Consider the following 18,866-nt stretch of genomic DNA (forward strand, 5'->3'; position numbering starts at 1 on the left):
CCCTTGGGTCACACATGATTGGTGGTTTCACAGAGAACTTGGAAGGTTTCCCTCTTTCCCCAGTGTTACCCACTTTAGTGACTTTTCAGTAGTCGTATGACTTTTACTTCTCGGCCTGTGTGCTGATCATGTGACTTGTTTGTATTTGTGTGTATTGGGTGTATTTCTTGTCAGAGTAACTTCCTGACACTTTACAACTGATGATGGTGCTTGGATGAACACCAAAACATCTTAGTGACTGTTCTTTTAATTGTCCAGTGATTTTAATAAGCATTTTGATGGTTTACAGACCGGATATCTCAGGAAAGTAATCTACAGAGCCATTTGTTGTTGAAAACATGTTCTTCATGTTATGAATTCAAAATTGTGACTTTGTCAAAATTAGATAATAAGTCATAATGACAAGATACAATCTCATAGTTTAATTTACTGTGTCAAAAATGTGTCAGATTTCACTAATGAAACTAACTCAGTTTCATAAATTGTCAATACTTGAACCATTCCTAACTTTTCATCTGTTGATTTTCTGGCATGAATGGGCTTCCATATGCTGGTCCAGATTACACCTTGAAGTTTCACATCATGTAAAATTTTGTCTTTTTGTATCCCAGTTGACTCTTTATTTCTTTATTGGTCAAATATTATGACCTGTATTCTTTAAAGATTACTACTTAATTAAAGATTAGGTTATGACCTTTTTTTGAATGTTACTTTTCTCAAGATATTGTTGTCTTTGTCAAATTACTGCAACTCCATATGTTTTTTCAAATGTTACAGCTTGTTTACATGTAGATTCAATATTGAAATATTATCACTTTTTCCTATAAATGCGACTTTTCTCAATAAATTATGTGACTTTTTTCTTGAAATGACATTATTCTTGAAATGTTATCTATTTTAATCTTGAAATGTTATGACCCCTTTTTCAATGTATTTCGCCTTAATTCTCAAAATCTTTTTTTTTTTTCCTACTGGAGGCAATCCTAATTCTTAATATTGCATCCTAGACAAATAAGAGAGAAGATACTGTGCAATAATAAATGAGATTGCATCTCATCATTTGATTCTCTGCATGGGCGGAAATGAGCCTCCATACATGGCTTCAGAGTAGATCCAGATGTGGATTTGCCCTTCCTCTCCGATGACTCTTCCTCCAGAGTTTCCAGGGCTTCAGCCTGGTTCTTCACCCTGGGGCTGATGTTCTCGATAGCATGGCTCTGTTTCTGTCTGATTACCTAATTAATTCATAGATCCACCTTAAACACAGGGTAATCCCGGGTTGGTCCCTCCCTCTCTCGCGCTCTCCAGCACCAGCTCACCTCCCTCTCTCAGCTCCCCAGCTAGCCAGGAAAGGACGCTGATCCGGACGTTGGGTCTTTTCTCTGGTCCTGTTTGAATGTGTCGGACCCCGCCGCCCCCCCACAGTCCCACCCACCGCTCTCCAACACAAACACATCTCCAGTCTTGATTTACTGGATCTGCTCTTTGTTTCTCAGAGCCTTTCCCTCCTCTGCTTTTACTTCAGGAGAGAGAACGCGAGTTTTATTCTTCCTTCTAACGGATTGACTGATTCTGGATCTGCTTCCGTCCTCGAGGCTACCGTTGCAGGACCAGAGCTGATGCCCCCGCGAATGTAATTACAGTCAAAGAAACTGGTTTAAACGCCGGAACAAAAGGACGCTGAAGATATTTCCCCCACCCGGTCTGTCAATCATTTTTCACCACTGCAGTTGTCAAGTTGGAGCCCTGCTGGGAAATGGACAAACCCCTCTAAACTGAAGACGCTGCCCTGCCTCACCAACACAACCACAGGACGTGATTTGGACGAGGATCCCCGAGTGGAGGTAACGTTTGTTCTCTGTTTTTCAAACTTTATTCGCCACAAGTCCGATTTCTACCACCTCACTTGTGGCTGAAAAGCGACAAACGTTACGTCGTTTGCCTGCCGGTGCCCGGTAAAGTGATTTTTAAACGTGTTTTCAGGAGTATGTCCGCACTGCTTAGCATCCGGGTAACGTTCATAACGGCTGTTTCTTTACCTTGACACCCACTTAATAGCGACTAAAGGCGAATTTGGGATTTTCCACAGGTGTGAAGCCACAACTATCCTGTTCAGGGACGTTATACAATCAAATTCAGTGTTTTTTTTTCCGCGAGATTAATCTTAACAGTGTCCCACTAACTCCCGAGGCACGTTTTCCACCGGTTTCTTCTCGTCAAACGTCCCGACAGTTAGCTAGGTTACAGCGCCGATACGTGCCTTCCCGTCGTCTGCAGTCAGCGCTGTCAAGTCTCCATTCAGAAATGCGGAGGTTAAACTCCGCTAACTTGCATCGCTTTTCGACTAAACAAGACGCCTGTGAAAGCGTACACTGTGGTATTGTGTGGCCATTTACAAACGAACACGCCTGTAGTAAATCGACTGGCACTTATTTTTGAGAAAATGTCAACTTTTTGGCTTGGTACGCAGGGCTCGCTAGTTTCTGTCGCCCCGTCGCCGTGTGTTTTCCAGCTAGTAGACCGTGAGTGCGTATCACTTAGTAAAGTTAACATTTTAGTGAAATAAGATGTTCATATGTGCGCAAGAGACATGCCGAATTGACGAGTTGTTTCCAGTGATTGTGATACCCTTTTTATAGATCTCTCAAATCTTCACGTCCGCTATTGAACAAAGAAATGCAATTTAAACGGGCGGATTCTGAATGGTGCTGTTGCAACGGGTATCCCCGTGCGACAGATCGGCGTGTATCGACTGTTGCAGTGGCAGCGAGGGAGGAATCAGATAGCCTGCGGGTGTCTCTCAGTGTCTGGAAACAGTTTCCAATGTGCAATGTCTTGTTTTCCGAGTGATATTTCACCTGGTGCTCAAAATAACCCTTTGTCTTCAGTAAATGACACGGTCTCTGGCAACTTGGTCAGAAGGCGAGCAGTGTTTGCTGCGGCCGTTGCTCCTGTTTTCATATGAAAATGTGTGCATTCCTGGTTGACTGTGGTGTCCTCACAGTGCTGTCATAAATGCGGCGCCTTGAGGACGAGCTTGTTGAGCTTGTTGGAGTGGTTTGTCCACATTTAGCACTCGCATTGTCAACAGTACTTCTGCTTTTCAGGCTGTCATAATGACGGGCGGCCGTTCACGAGGGTGGAAAAAAAATCTTTACCGAGCTCCGCGAGCTCGATTAGTTTTAATTAACGAGCGTTGAGCTCGCGAAGGACCGTTCTTACGTCATCTGCTAAGATGGGCGGATGGGCACCAGTAGCAGCGCTGCTTCTCTTTCCTCCTCTCCTCTCGTTTCATCCATCTCCTCCTCCCTTCTCCTCCTCCCCTCTCTATCTGGGTGTGTCCTGCCTTATTGCGTTAGGAAGGAGGGGGGATCCCGCATCTTGGATCATGGTGACTCCTCAGCTTGTGACCTCCAAACGAGGGCATTGCTCCTTCTGCTTTCCTCTGCTGCGAAATTCAGCAAAAAGAGCAGCGGTTTGAGAAGAAAATCAGAAGCAAAGAAAACTTTGATATCCATTTATAGAAATAGATTGGATTTTAGGTGATTCTAAGGGGAGCAACGGCACAGTGACTCTGTTTACTGGATCCCAGTGGAAAAATGGCTAGTTCTGATAAAGTGTGCTTGTTTTCACTGATGAGTTTCACCAGCTTTGAGTCCACATCTGCCATTTGCTAACAAAACTTGTGTATGTTCATTTAAATTTAAGGGAGAAGGCACATTACTATCAGTGTGCTGATCTGATGTACTGGATCAATATGTGTGCCGAGACTTGACGGATCCACGTAACAACGCAATTTCATAAGCCTTGTTAAAGCATAGCTGTAGTCATATTGACAGGTGCATTGGTTAAAAAACTTGCAATAAGTTTTCAGTCCTTAGACCTCAGTCAGGTAAAATTTAAAGATGGATATTAGTGAAGTGAGCACAAATGATTAACAATAATGCAGAATTCTGCAGGTTTCTTCATAGGACGATAAATATTAAAACTTGCACAATCTGATGAGGATTGTTCAAGTTTCCCCCATGAAATGGTTCAGCTGAGCTGGTCTACCACCCAGATCCTGGTGCGTCCTGGTTTGCAATATTATTAGTTAATGTACGATGACCTTAACAATATCCTCACTACACCTAATGGCATTTGCAGTGAAAAATGGCACCTCTGCTCTTTTGCCTGAAGGTTAATTAAACTTGAGGGAAGGTGGCCTACATCCACTACAACTACATGTGATTTGATGTGAATTGATTAATTGCTCAACAGAAAAATAATTGGCAACTATTTTGATAATAAGTTTGTTACTAAAGTAGTTCTCTAAGAAAAAATGCCAAACATTTGCCACTTCCAGCATCTCCAACGTGAGGATTTTCTGCACCTCCGTACTTTATATCGCTGTAAACTTGCTTGGGTTTTTGGGCTGTTGGTCAGCCAGATCACCATGGGCTCTTGTTAACTGTGCTGGACATTTTCACAATTTTCTGACATTTTGTAAACAAGTTATTAATCAATTAATTGAGAAAATATTAACCAGAAATTTGTCAATTAAAGTAATCTTAAGTTTCAGTCCTAGCCAAAAGCTGGAACTATGCACCTGCAGAGATTCACGTTAACATCTCTATGAACCTATGCAGCAGAGCGGACACACACACCCACCAAATCTCAGCAATCCATTGTTAAGATACATAGTACGTGTCAAGCAAGCTGATTGGTGTCTCTAACGACCTGTTGAAAGTCTTCTTTCTGTCAGGGTTTGGTTGTACTTATATTTCAGAATACTGACAAGTGATCTTTAAGCACAGCATAGGAAACCAAATCCCTCTTCAGGCCACTGTTGCCCTTCCGGTCATTGTTCCGTCTGTTTAAGTTTGTTTTGGGGATGTTGTAGTTTGTTTACACTGTCACCAGGGTGAAATTTAATTTACGTTTCCTGAATTCTTCTACAGTTTTTTAACATTATGGTTTGCTAAACATGACATTGCTTCCTACTGGACACATACAGTATGATGTTATACCCTCAATCCATAAAAGTATAAAAGAAACACACAAATGCACAAGGCTGAGCAACACCATGTATGTTTGCTAACCTGCAGCTTAGAATAGCATAAGTCTATCTTAACATACTGTGGGAAACCCTGATGTTGGCATATGAATGTCTCCAGTTACACTTAATAAGTGATGAGTGGGTGCCCTCTAAAACCAGGCTGGCACAGTGCCGCTGCTTTGTGCTGGATGGGTGTGGTTTCCACTCTAGCTTTTCAGCTCTCCCTTAATTGGTTGGCTTTTAATGTGAAAAATCTGCAGGAAGTGTTAAGTGTCATTGGCCTTATTTTAGCATCGATTGAGAAATACAACAACACGGAAAAACTGGAAATTGTTAGAACGAAAACATAAGTGTTAAAAAGAGAAAGGGAGAGCAGCATAGTGGTGAGTCTGCCGAGATAGAATAATGATGTTCAGGCCTTTGTTTGTTTGTGCTGTTATTAGAGACTGTCATTATTTGAAAACCGGCTTTTATGTAAGAATTCCTAGTGGATAAGTTAGCCCTTTGATAGACAGGCAACCTGTCCAGCTCTAACCCAGTTTGTGCTGGGATTGGGTGCAGCCGTCCGACACCCTGCACAGGATAATGGATAAGTATAGATAATAGAGGGCTGGATGGAGCCACCTGTGGTCTCCAGCAAACACAAATTAGCTACCTTTCATGACATGCTGCTGAAATTACCCTATTGGGGATAACTAAAATAATGCAGCTTTCACTCTGGTGAATATTATCCCTCCAGCCTCAACATGAAGGGTTCATGTCCTGAGCAGAGGGCATACAGTCAGCTTTACCTGCAGACAGATGAGTGCTCTGTTGTGTCGGAAGCTGCTGCTGACCACAGGTCCTGACCACACAAGTGATGGGTGCTGACTCAGTGTGTCTGTCCTCTCACCATCCTGCAGGATGTTCAGACTTCTTCAGCCTCAACAAGAAGATTTAACATTTCATTTTGATTTATTTAGTCAGCCAGGTTCTTTATTGAAGAAGACTCAGTGCCAATCCAGGCGTCACTCTCACCTCTGTTACCTGTTACTGACGGGTTTTACTGAGGGGCCTGTTAAGTGTTTACTCTGTGAGGTTGTGACGTACTATTATTATTTGATTAAAGAATTAGAGGACTCATTAGAAATTAGACGTTAAAGTGATGTCTTCTAATTTCTTTTTTTATTCGGCAAACTTTCAGAAAATCCAAAGTGACATTTTATCAGACAGACCAAAGCTGCATATCATCACCAGCAGGTGCCTGGAATATTTAAGTGACTGGAATGATTGATTATTGAAATTGCTGGTGAGACGCTGGCTGAAGTTTGATGATGAACAGATGGACACAAGTTTTTACAAGAAGTTTCAAGGTTAGACATTGAACAGCTGGACTTGTGGTAGTAGCTCATTTAGTTTGTGTCAGTGATTGCAGGCAGTTAAATCAGAATAGCTCGACCTCATGTTGTGGGTGAAGTCTGTGGTGGCCTATGAGCCTCTATTGTCCTATAGCAAATGTTTTTAATTTAAATTTTGAATTAATCTCTCTGAATTGTCTGTTTTGTGTGGATGAACAAACTGCACTCCTGATAGAGTTTTTTTAAATTCTATTTTTTGTTCTATCAGCATTTCTTTTAACCTGCTTTGTGCAGAAGTTTGTTTTGAAACAGAAGACAGAAAAGAGGAGATAGTAATTGCCTAGGTTTTATTTATGTGCCTCACTGGATGTTGAAATGTCAAACGAACCCATCATGGTTGTTATTGTGTTTTACCTGCCGTTCGTCATAGACTGCAGGTGATGTGGCGTGTGGCTGCGGTGAATTGTGAGTGACTGAGGTATTTATCTTTGAAGAAACCGGTCGCTGTGTTTCCTTTTAGCTGATGGATTTCTCTCTTTATCAAATGTTAGTTTTAAAGTGGCAGCTCTATGAAAAGCCCTCACTCTGATTCTAAATCCACTGTCTTCAAGTTATTAAATTGTATATACAGGCTGAGGATCCATACATTCTTGTCCCAGTCATGTTCATTGTAACAGCAGTTCACTGTTTTTTTCCAGAGAAAATCCAGTGACTCTGCCCACTAAACCAAGAACACTATCTCTGAAATGTCACTGACTGTGTATTGTACTCCACTTCCCGGAAGTGCCCTGCAACATCACATTTGGGGCATATTCATAAGCTGTTACTTGGACGTTAAAATCAGAGTTATGTACGTAACCGCAGTTTTATGAAGTTTTGACGACCCTCAGATGTATATCTATGCTTTAATGCTGCTGTGTTTATGCATGTGTGGTTTTTGGTGGAAGTGGTTTTGAAGAGTCAACACCTCAGACTGACCTGCTACACTGACAGTAGGCTGCAAACGAGTGTGTTACTGTGATCTCAGTGATTCAGACCTCGAGAAGCTGTCTGAAGCCATCTGGAACTTGATTTACAGATCACAGTGATCTGAGTCTCCCGGAGGAACAGTTTCCTTCCCCACTGCTGAACTCTGAACTGTTGGGAGTCTTCTGTCAGTTTGTGACTGTTAAACTGTTGAATGATGATGCTCACAATGCTTTTTGTGTTTGTGAGGCTCACATTGGGATGCGCACGCACACACATACATCGGTTCATGACAGTTGACTGTGAAATTGAGAAACTGAAAATACTTGCTTTTTTGATTGCATGTATTTGATGAAACAATATTTCATTCAAACTGATGCGACAAAATCAAACGTGATAACTGTAGTGAGTAAACACTGTCCATGATTAACTCCTGCATTTTGGAAAAATTCCCATTAGAAGAATTGGTTGCACAGATGTGATGTAACACAGATGACTGTCTTGTGATATTTAATCACCTGTATGAGGTATGGGCAATTTTTTGATTAACTGATAATCATTAGTAGTAGCCCTAATATCGGTACACGTGGTGATATCGTAACATTTTTCTAAACTCAATTGAGAACTGATTTATAGAGAAACAGTCAGACAGGAATGTCCATTGTTGGTTATTCCAGATAATTAAATACCTGTGAAATCAAAGTACTTCATCACTTCAATGCAAAATTCATATTCAATCCTATATTATCATTTGGACTATCACAATCCGAGACATTTAAGGGCTACATACCTGGGCATTAACAGTATGGCAAATTCTCTGACGGCTGACCTTTTCACATAGTCTCATAGTATATATCATGCCTTACCCTTATGATGATACTTTGGGTAACATATTGTGATAGTATTTTGTCACAGTGTCCTTATATATGTATGTGTGTGAACGTCATGACAGAAGCACAATCCAACACTAACCTCTGAATCCTGTGAGTGAGTAAATCCAGTCTACAGGCATCTTTCTCCTGATTAGACTGGAGATGATGGGTGTAAATGATCCGTCACTGTGTCTCCAACGCATAGTCCCAGCCCTACAGAGACTCAGAGTCAGTTTACAATATCATTCACAGCTGAGGCCTAACGAACTGTCCAAAAACTGTGGATGGAGGTTTTTAAAATTCAGTGAAATGTGGAAACCCGTCTGCAGACGGAATCCCTGCCCGTGAACCAGATCCAGCAGTGCACTCTTTGTCTCTTATGTAAGTCCACATCAATTATTAATGGCTCAGTCCTATATTTAAGATATGGAGACTCTCTGCCCAGCAGAGCCTCAGTGTTTGTGGATATAGTAGAGCTATTGGCCTTTATCATTATTTTATAACCCTGCTGGCAGGGAAGCGTTCATCCTTCTACAATGGAGAACTGCTGAAATATGACCAAGTCTAATCTTTTATTTATTCATCTATTTGTAAATTTAACCTTTAATCAATGTCTGGCAGGTGTCTTTTCATGTCTGCATGGGGGAAGAATTTTAACTGCTGTTTTCAATAAATTCTCCCCAGTCCAACAGTCCAACTGTTCTGGCAAATTCAGGCCAGGTTGGGACACAATTTCATTCCCAAAGGTCACTTTTAAAGATCAAGTCTTAATGTAAGTATTGGTTTTTAGATCTGATAGTGTTGTCTTTGTTTCACTCTTCCTCACATGCACCAGCTGAATGTGCCACACATGCAAATTTAAGACCAGTTCAGTACTGTTCAACGTATGTTAAAGGTAACCATAGCAACAGTACTGATGCTTCAGGCTTCCACAGCAGTTAGCTGACTGGTGAAACTGACCGAACCACGGGTTACACTGACTGCTGATGGTCTTACATGGAGACCTCTCGTTGCCGTGGGTTCACTCTGCACCTGCTTTTTGGAAATATCCACACAGATGACGTGGAGGCGTCAGCAGGATTGATGATTGTAACTGGACCATCTGAGGGTCTCCTCCTGACACACACTTACATAACGTGTGTGTGTGTGTGTGTGTGTGTGTGTGTGTGTGTGTGTGTGTGTGTGGCAGGTGTTTAGTAGGTGGGAATGTGGGAGTGTGTGTTTGTGTGACAGACAGGAAGTTTAGAGCAGTAGGATGAACATTCAGCAACAGTGTTTTCCTCAACAATGTTTAAAAAGGATGAACTGAATCAAAGAGTCTTCTTCTGTGCCCACACTTGCAGCATTAGTATGTCAGTGAAGATTTGGAAAAAGTTTGATTTTAACCGTTATGGAATTAACGTTAATGATCTACAACTAATATAATCAATCAATCTGCTGGTGATGTGGAAAGCAACAGTTACCAATGGCTGAAAAATGAGGATCTGTTGCTCTTTTGTACAATGCTCTTAGCTAATAAAAAACAGTGAGGGGAGATAAAAGGTTTGAGAAGAGATTAGTGCTGGAGCTTAACGAATCCGGATATTTTGGGAACTGGGAACTGAATCTGAAATGAGAGCGGCTATCAGAACTCAACCCTTTGTGTGATGTATTTCCACTAAGTGCCAAGAGTGCGTGGCCCATCACTCACAAAAATACATGACTCGGCTGAAACCCAATATTTCATTTTTATTTTCACATTAAATACAACAAAGTAGGGTCAATCATGATTCCACTCAACTTGCAGTAAAACAAGCAGCAAATACATTCAGGGACTGAAGGAGGAATACCACCACCCAGACAACTCTAATTGGTCAGTTTTTTTTCCATCCAGAGAACAACAACAGCAGACCTCTTTGCATCATTGAAAAAATCAGAGATGTGGACCATGATCCAGAGGCTGAAAATCAGGCGGATGTTTACCATCCTGTAGGCTCACTTGTGTTTTTTACATCATGTGGCTCAACTGTAGGAGGATGTGTGGTCTTACATGCTACATTGACATGAAGGAGAAACCACGCCCATCTGACACAAACTGATCAGGTGCTGAGGTGAAGCTCAAACAGAGAAGCTCTGAATTTGAAGAGGAGTCAACTATGAATCTTCTTCTACCAAACCAAACATTAAAAAAACATGTGATGCTGCTGTCTGATTCTTACAAATGTAACGAGGGCACGCTGTTGCTTCCTGGTTTCATGCATCCTCGCATCTGCAATATGCATGTACATACTGAGATCATAAGAATAAGCTAGTAACACAAATTACTCATGACAACAGAGAAAAGTAGGATAAAAAACAGGGAAGAGGAAAAATAAAATTAGCAACAGACTAATTAACCACAAGTTTATATAGGAAATCTAGATTATAAAATAATATAAAACTGTGTGCGCACCCTTAGCTTTAATTACTATTAATGGATTGTTCTGTAATCTGAAAGGAGGATTTATGTCTGTGTCTGATTTTTCCCTCTCGATGCTCTAACTTTAACTTTTCTCACCTCCTGAAGGTGAAGGTGCTGCTGTGATGTGTGTGTGTGTGTGTGTGCGCGTGTGTGTGCGTGTGTGTGCGTGTGTATGTGTGTGCGTGTGTGTGTTAATCCTGATGAAGCCGTCGGTGCAGAGAGGTGTTGAAGCTTGTTGTGAATGTGATGAGCTGCAGTGAGCTGAGCTGCGTGTGTGTGGGTGTGTGATGCTGTATACATGGATGTGTGCGTGTGTGGGAATGTCACATGTAAGTGTATTTGCTGCTCTGTGGGTTGTAACAGCGTTGATGTGCAGCAACAGTTGCTATGAGGATCAGTAATTATCAGTTTGTTGAGCTTTATCAGCTGATACTCGGTCTCCACAGATTGATCTGCCAATGAGCCCCAATAATCCTTCAAGTTGTTCAAAATATGTGCTTCTGTGTATTCAAAAGTACTCATGTAATAAAACTCGGGATGAAAAGGATCAGTAAATTTCTGTAAATGTTTGAAGGGAAGATCTGGAATTGTTGACATTTTTACAAATTTTCCATAATTTCTACGTGTTAGGACATGTTTTGGTTGAAAGTATGTATTTAATTGAATTTAACTTTGCACTCCATTCAGCAGTGCACTCTTCCATCACATGTCCAGGTAATTTGCCAGCATCCCATTAAATAGGAATTCAGTCAAATTACAGCGCTCTGCATGCACAGTGCATTCTCCTATCACATGTGCAGCTCACACTACTGCCAACACATGGACTATGCTGAAGGCCTGAGAGAAAAAAAATCAACTCAACTAAATTATTGAGTTTTTTTTTCTTTTCCATCATAACATTTCTGCTTATGACATTGTAAAAGGTTTGTTTCTATCTGCATATGACATGGACATGACATGAAATGCAGCCTGAGGAAATAACTCCTATGTCTCATTTTGTTCCCATTATTAATTCCCATAAATTCCCATGGAAAGTTTCCACCTTGAATATTCCTGAAATTTTGCAACCCTGAATAGAATATCATGATATTGATATTAAGAAGCAGCAGTGGTAAGAACAGAGCAGGCAGCTACCTTGTTGACACGCCTGCTGTCATGTTTACAGTAGAAGTAATGAAGGCAGAGACAGCACCGCTCGCTGTCTGCAAGTTCCTTAATGTCCAACGTCATATATTAAACAGACTGCGGTAAACTGAGTCAGGTCCAGGACTGAGCTGCTGTGCCACTTATACTCTTATACTGTGTGTGTGCGTGCACATCTGTGTGTACACAGATGTTTTTGTTACTTATTGGGGACGTTTTCTGGTATAAACACCCACCTTGGTGGGACCAGTAGTCCTCATGGAGACCAAAGCTGTGCATATGTGTGTGTGTGTTTTAAAACTTTTCTGGTTATATAATAGTAAATGAATAACTCAGAGTTTCCCCATATGTTTTATTGTGGAATTCACCTTGCCTTCAATAAGCAGCAACTCCACTAACTGTATGAAAAATAGAGTTTATTGAACTTCAGAGAAAATGAGCCGTGGATCTAAGTCACACAGCAATGGCCATGCTTTTAACAAGAGATATGATCATCGTTACTGAGGTCAAGGTTAGGGTTTGGGTTTGGTTTGGGCTGTCCAAAATAAATGGAAGTCAATGCAATGTCCTCAAAAGGATAGCTGTGCAAATGTGTGTGTGCATATGTAATGCTGGCAGTCTACTTGGCATCCCTCTGCAGCGTGTTAACAACTGATAAAGATGAGAGAATAAAGAGAGGGATGCTGCAGGAGAGAGAGGTTTTTACTGATCGGCTGCCTGAGTTGACACACACAGCACAGAGCTGCAAGTGAACTGACTCAGTTTCTGCTTCATTATTTCACCACTGTCCAAACTTTTTGCATTTAAAGTTTAATGTCATACTTGAATGAGTTTTTTTTTTCATTCCTGTGGGTTTGTGTGTTCACTCCCGAGCACTGAAGACTGAACATGTTGTTCTTTGTTTACCAGTGATCTAATTGGGAGATGATGGTGTGACATCTCCTCACAAGCTGTATATCCAGGTGTGCTCACACTCTCACCTTTAACCTAAGAAGACTATCTGTGGTCAAATCAAAGCACATTGTCATCTTGGTGCATAAATTATATCAAAACCCAATATCACCATAAATGATCCCTGTTCATTGGTTTGTAAAATTGGCTACATTGTCCTACTACAGTCAAAGATATTAAAGAGAGAGACACCGCAGTGTAAAATATTGAATCTCTGACAGTTGACAAATTGATTGCATCACCATTTTGCCCAACTCTAAAAATGATGTCTGTTTGTTTTGTTTTATTTGTGTCAAGAAAGAATGAAAAACATAAAATGCACATTGAAAAACACATTGAATGCATGAAGAACACAGTAAGCTGCACAAGTTTAACATTAGAACCAGGTTCCACTTAAGAGAAGAGTCTGCAGTCTTTCAGTCTGAGGTGTACTCATGTGGTAGATTATAGAGTGTGTGTGTGTGTGTGTGTGTGCGCGCGCGCTCTCAGAGATGTACAGGGAAAGGCGTCGGTCAGAGGAGGAAGCAAGCAGATGGAGGGCGGATGGAGAGCCAAGAGGAAGTGAAGGCTTGATGGTTTCCTCATGTTGTTTTGGCAACAGCTAAGATTTCACTTCCCTGTACTCACACAGCCAACAGGTGCTGTGTGTGTGCGTGCTTGCGTGTGTGTGTGTGTGTCACATTTAAGTCCAACGCTATATTCACTTTTAAAACTTTTCAGATTATATAATAGTAAATGAATATCTCAAAGTTTTCCCATATGTTTTATTGAGGAATTCACCTTGCCTTCAATAAGCAGCAACTCCACCCGCTGTATAAAGAATAGAGTTTATTATACTTCAGAGAAAATGAGCCTCACAACAATGGCCATGCTTTTAACAAGTGATTCGATTTTTTTAATGATCATCAATTAACTGCATTGATAATGAGGTTAGATTTGTCTGATTTATTCATCAATCACAATGTACATCCGCTTCCCAGTAATTAGTCACAGAAGCATTTCGCAATGGTAGGAAAAAGTCGGTATGTAAAGATTCACAAATATATTTTGGGAAACCGAGTCGTAAGAGTTAGTGATTTGAATACATCGATACAAAGACACCTAAGATCTGACCCAAATTCTGTGCGAAATTGAGGGCAGAGAGAGGGGGAGATGCACACCCCCCAACTTCAACCCATTTTTAGCTAATTTTTGCAATTAAAAGTATTATTCAGGGAACACCCTATATGTGTGTGTGTGTATATATATATACACACACACACTAAATATATATATATATATGTATATATGTACATATCTATCAATATATATGTGTGTGTGTTTGTGTGTGTATATTTGTATGTATGCATGTATTGGCTACTGACATGGCACCTGGTCACCAGATGAGGTGAGTCATTCAGTCTTAGTGGCTGAACAGTTTGGTGGGGAATCCCTGCTGACATTTAGTCCTGGTTCCTGTTCAGACTGCAGACGCTGCAGAGAGTTCCTGCTGTGGTTTGTGTTCTGTCCCCCTGTCAGTGTGATGTCAAGCTGACCGGGAGCTCTGCCAACAGGGAACCCTGCAACACACACACACCACCTCTGTCCACCAGGTCGGAATCCTGCTCAGACCTCAGTCCGGGTCCTGGTTTCTGGTTGGTGTGTGAGGAGTGGACTTGCTGGAATGCAGTGTTTGTGTTGGAGAGCTGGGCGTGGCTCTGTTTGGCCTTGTTGACTGAACACAATCAGCACGCTGCCATTCATCACAGCCTGCACACACAGAAACACACAGCTCAGATCTGAACACACCCTCTGCTGTCACAGCCAAGACTCTCAAAACTGGGACAAGATGAAATCTGTTAAAACATAAGGAACATCACAAAGGAACAGGGACCTGCTCGCTCCGCTGGTGTTTGGGAAAAATCTCAACTTTTGTACAAAGGCAGAATTTATTCTCAGCTGTTCCACTTTAGTTTCTTGAACTCTGGATGTCGTTATAACTCGGTGACATCTGACTCTGGAGACCAGAACCAGATCTGGAGGTTTGTTCGTCTGACCCGTGATTGTGTTTTTCACAGTTTGACTCGGAGTGCAGTCAGCAAGCCTTTGGCCTCAGCTTTGTGAGATCATGTGCTCAATGCAACTGAAGTGGCTTTTCATTTCAAAGTTCAGCAGAAAAAAAACGAGCAGGAGAGGGTGGAGGAGAGGCCCATGGGAGCTGTGTGTGCGTGTGTGTGTGTGTAGCTGTCCATATAGCATGGGTTCACAGTCTTCATGTGGCTTTCAAAATGTCATATTGTTCTTTTTTTGCTTTTAGCAGCATCGGGGGAGCTTGATGCTATTCTGTCTGCCTACACTTCCTTAAGAACAAGTCATTAATACATTGCAGGGTCGGTGGCTGGATTCTCAGCTCCTTGTACCTCTATGTGTCTTGAGCAAGACACTGAGCCCCAAATTGCTCCTGATGTGTGTGTTGGCAGTGAAAGAAATTGCTTCAGATGAAAGTGTCTTTGGGAGTGTGTTTCTAAATGTGTACTTGCTGTACATCCTCACACTGAACACTGAGACAGAAACGAGTTTCTTCTGTCACCTCCTTGCATCGCATTCTTCCCCTGAATACAACCCTGTCATACTCCGTGGCTCTCTGATTGGACTGTCAGATACACCCCTCCCACCCACTGACATGAATGGCAGCTTGTGTTTTGGACTCCGTCAGCCTGAACAGTTATTTCTCATAAAGCCCAGAAATGTTTGGTATCACATTGTCCCAACTGTGAAGCTTTTTTTCCACTCAGTTGCCGGTCACAAGATGCTCCACACACAGTCATCTGATACTGAATAACGTGCTGTGTCACGGCTGCGGACTGGAAGAGGCTGATTGGTGTTGGGGTTTGTCACTGCACAATAAGAAATAAAATGTTCCAACAAATGTTAGTGCCGAGCAGAACGTTATGACTCTAGAAAGTGGCATCTGACTGGTAGATTAGGTTTTTGGTTTGCTCAAACATATATGCAGCGGCTAACATGTAACCTGTTGTATAACATTATATGGCGTGAATTTTCTAGAAACAGTCATGGTAAGAGATTTTTCCTAGTCTTTATATTGTATTTTACATACTGCGATTTCTGACATTTCAAATGTACGTCATTAGAAAGGTGGTAGCAGGACTGCGTACATCAGTGATTCCCAAACAGCAGGGGTGAAGGATGAATGAAGGCTGTGTTAACCGGAAGTCCTGGTAGCCCGAGGCTTCAAGGCACTGACCAAGAACCACAATGTCTTTGATCTGAGTCCAGCCTGGGACTTGTTGCATGTCATTCCTCATATCTCTGTGTCCCCTTCTTCCTGCCATCTCTCTACAGTTGATTTTAAAATAAATACATGAAATGCGCCAAAATTCTATATTTCTATATTTCTTCATCTGGTTCTATATATGCGTCTGTGCCGAACTCAGTTGAAGCATCTGGTACTGACAGTCCATAGCTATATGTGATAAAATGTATGTCTGAATATGCATAGCAATGACGGCCTTTCTGGTGGTACAGATCTTTTATTCTCAGATCTTATATTTCTACATTCTCACTGAATCCTAACAAATTCATTGTTTCAGTATGTTTTAGTCTTCCTGCATTTTGCAGGAAAAAAATCGTCCAGCCCAAAGTGATTCCAATCTAAATGTGGACAAACCTCAGCAGTGGTTTTTCACAGATTGCACAGATGAATAATGGTCATTATAATGAGTCCAGTACTCAGATGTAGACCCGACCTCTTCAGCTGATTGCCAGATTGATTTTTTCATTTATTCCTGTGATTTACAGGAAAGGTGTTGCTTTGAATATATGTCTCACAGCCTGTGCCATGTGTCCAACTTTTCCTCTGACTCTGTGTTGTGTTTGTGTTGTTTTTTTTTCTGTGTTGCCCGACAGCCATTAACCATCATTGATTAGTCCAGTCCAACAGAAAACAACCCGCTGCTGTCTGACATCTATTCAGCAACAAACTGTCACCTGTATATCATTTAGGACAGTTTGAGTGGACAGCAGAGGCACCTGTGATGAAGGTGAAGGCTTTCAGAAGGACTGTAGAGCTGGACTTACCTCAGGTTTACATCAGATGTCAGCTCAGATGTTAACAGTGTATGTAACCTCAACTGAAGTGTTTATTCCTTCAATCCACAGTGACCCTAACCTCCAAGTTAGTCTAAAAATTTACTGGATGAAAATAGTTGTACAGTAGGCTCCATGAGGAGTTACAGAAAGAAACAACATCATTCATATTGACTGATTGATTGATTTTTATTCCCCTGTCCACTGTAGCTCTTAATGTTCACAGTGAAACCAGAAAGCTCACAGTGAAACTGTGGCCTCGAGCCATCATTGCAGTAAAATGTTTGTGAGATTTGAACAGCTGCCTGTTGGTCAGCAAAATGTGAAAAATCATTTAACATAGGAGTTTCAACCTCCCTGTCGTCCTGTGGTACACAGAGTCAATGCCGCTGCTTTTAGCCATCATTAAGAGAAAACATGTTTTTTAGCTGTAGTATCTAAATGTGTAAAAAAATGAAATGTGACTATGCATCCTATGAGAGGTGGCTCAGTTTTTCCTTAAACATTTCAGTTCAATGGCATTCTTTCGCTCACTTGTTAAATATTTGGCCTTTCCTGTGTGATGTAGCACCTCACTGTGTTGTTTCTAAAAAAGTGAGACGGTATGCTTCTGTTTAATATGATGTGGGAAACCCTGTACGTTTGTAGCTGCTTTCATACGGTTGGTTGTGGTGTTGCATGGTTTGCTTGACCTTCGGTCAACCACACTGCAGGAAGGAGCGACACAACTAGTCTTCAGTTTTAAAAAAATGACAATGAAGCTGTCCAGACTCAGAAAACTGAAAACTGGTGACTCATGGTCACAAACAGACACTCACCAACAGCCACTGACAGACAGCAGTGAGGACGACTTGTGCTCTGAAGCAGCTGTTTGTTTAACAGCAGCAGACTGCTGATGAAACATTTTTGCCAATAAAGCTTAGTGAAGAAGAGAGATCATCACGTGTCCAACCTGCAGACTGCTGGCTGTAGTTGGTGGTGATGATGACTGTGGGCAGAGTGCAGGCTCTTAGGCCTTTGTTTCTGCATGTACACGCAGTAGGCCATGTAATAAATTATGCAGATTATAAGGGAGGGACTGAAAATGAGAGTGATGGCTGTGAAACATGAAACAAAGCAAAAGAGGAAGGAAAAAATCTGACGGCCAACATAACAGCTCTGCATTTCCTTCTAGATAAGCAGCAGGAACACGGTGGCTTTAAATCTTGGCTGCTGTAGCAGTCGACTGCTGATTTAGAGCAGGAAGCTGCAGACGGCTCCCAGTGCTCCCAGTACAGCGGGCCCGGGGGGCTGCTGGTATTTGAATATGTTCATGGGATGTGGTCAGGCTAATGCAAGGTTGCTCTTTACAGATTCAAACAACTGAGATAAGTTGCTTCCTACAGCTGTTTATGAATCACTGCTGTTTGAACTATGGCATTGTTGAGACCAGGACTGCATGTTTACATGTGAAGCAGCTCAGTGAGTCAGACAGGAGCTAGCTTACACATTCATTCATTAATTTCTGTAAAATCTTAAACAGCATTTAGACCACATGACAATAAAAGTATTAGGGATCACAGACACCACTGCCACATTGATCCACATTACACTGAAGCAGACTCTTTGATGATAATGACCAATTTAAAAAAATGTAATGCCAATAGAGATATTCCATTTGCAGGTGTTCAGAGGTTATCAGTAGGAAAGCAGCTGTAGGGTGGGGACTGAACCCGGATCAGTTCCAGTATAAGCAGTGTGATAGGAAAATGCTTCTCCCGGTGGCGCCTGATACCTGTAATGTGCCAAACTCAGTGTGTGACAGACGTTCCCTGACATGTTGACATGTGGAAACACTGATATCTTCAGTTTAGAGACAAAGTGGAACGTGAAGTTGACTTTTTGTAATGAATGCACTTCTCAAACCCTTTCATGACGCCGATGCTGACTTCTCTGATGTTTATAGTATGTTGAGTGATGCCATCAGGAAGGGGCAGGGCCTGATGTTTGACTTGTAGGACGTGTTGTCTTTGTGTTATCTTGTCAGGATGTTT

The 18,866-nt window shown here is 41.6% G+C and overlaps 1 protein-coding gene across 1 annotated transcript in view; it reads left to right on the forward strand.

Annotated features, from left to right (window-relative positions):
* The first annotated feature begins 1,348 nt into the window (after positions 1 to 1,348).
* LOC121617955 (plasma membrane calcium-transporting ATPase 1-like) overlaps positions 1,349 to 18,866 on the forward strand; it is an 83,792-nt gene continuing 66,274 nt past the window's right edge. Inside the window, exon 1 of the mRNA XM_041953156.1 lies at positions 1,349 to 1,844. The gene's annotated coding sequence lies outside the window, so the exon portion shown is untranslated. The remainder of the gene's footprint in view (positions 1,845 to 18,866) is intronic.

The sequence above is a fragment of the Chelmon rostratus genome, chromosome 2 (genome assembly GCF_017976325.1).
Source record: "Chelmon rostratus isolate fCheRos1 chromosome 2, fCheRos1.pri, whole genome shotgun sequence".
Lineage (NCBI taxonomy): Eukaryota > Metazoa > Chordata > Actinopteri > Chaetodontiformes > Chaetodontidae > Chelmon > Chelmon rostratus.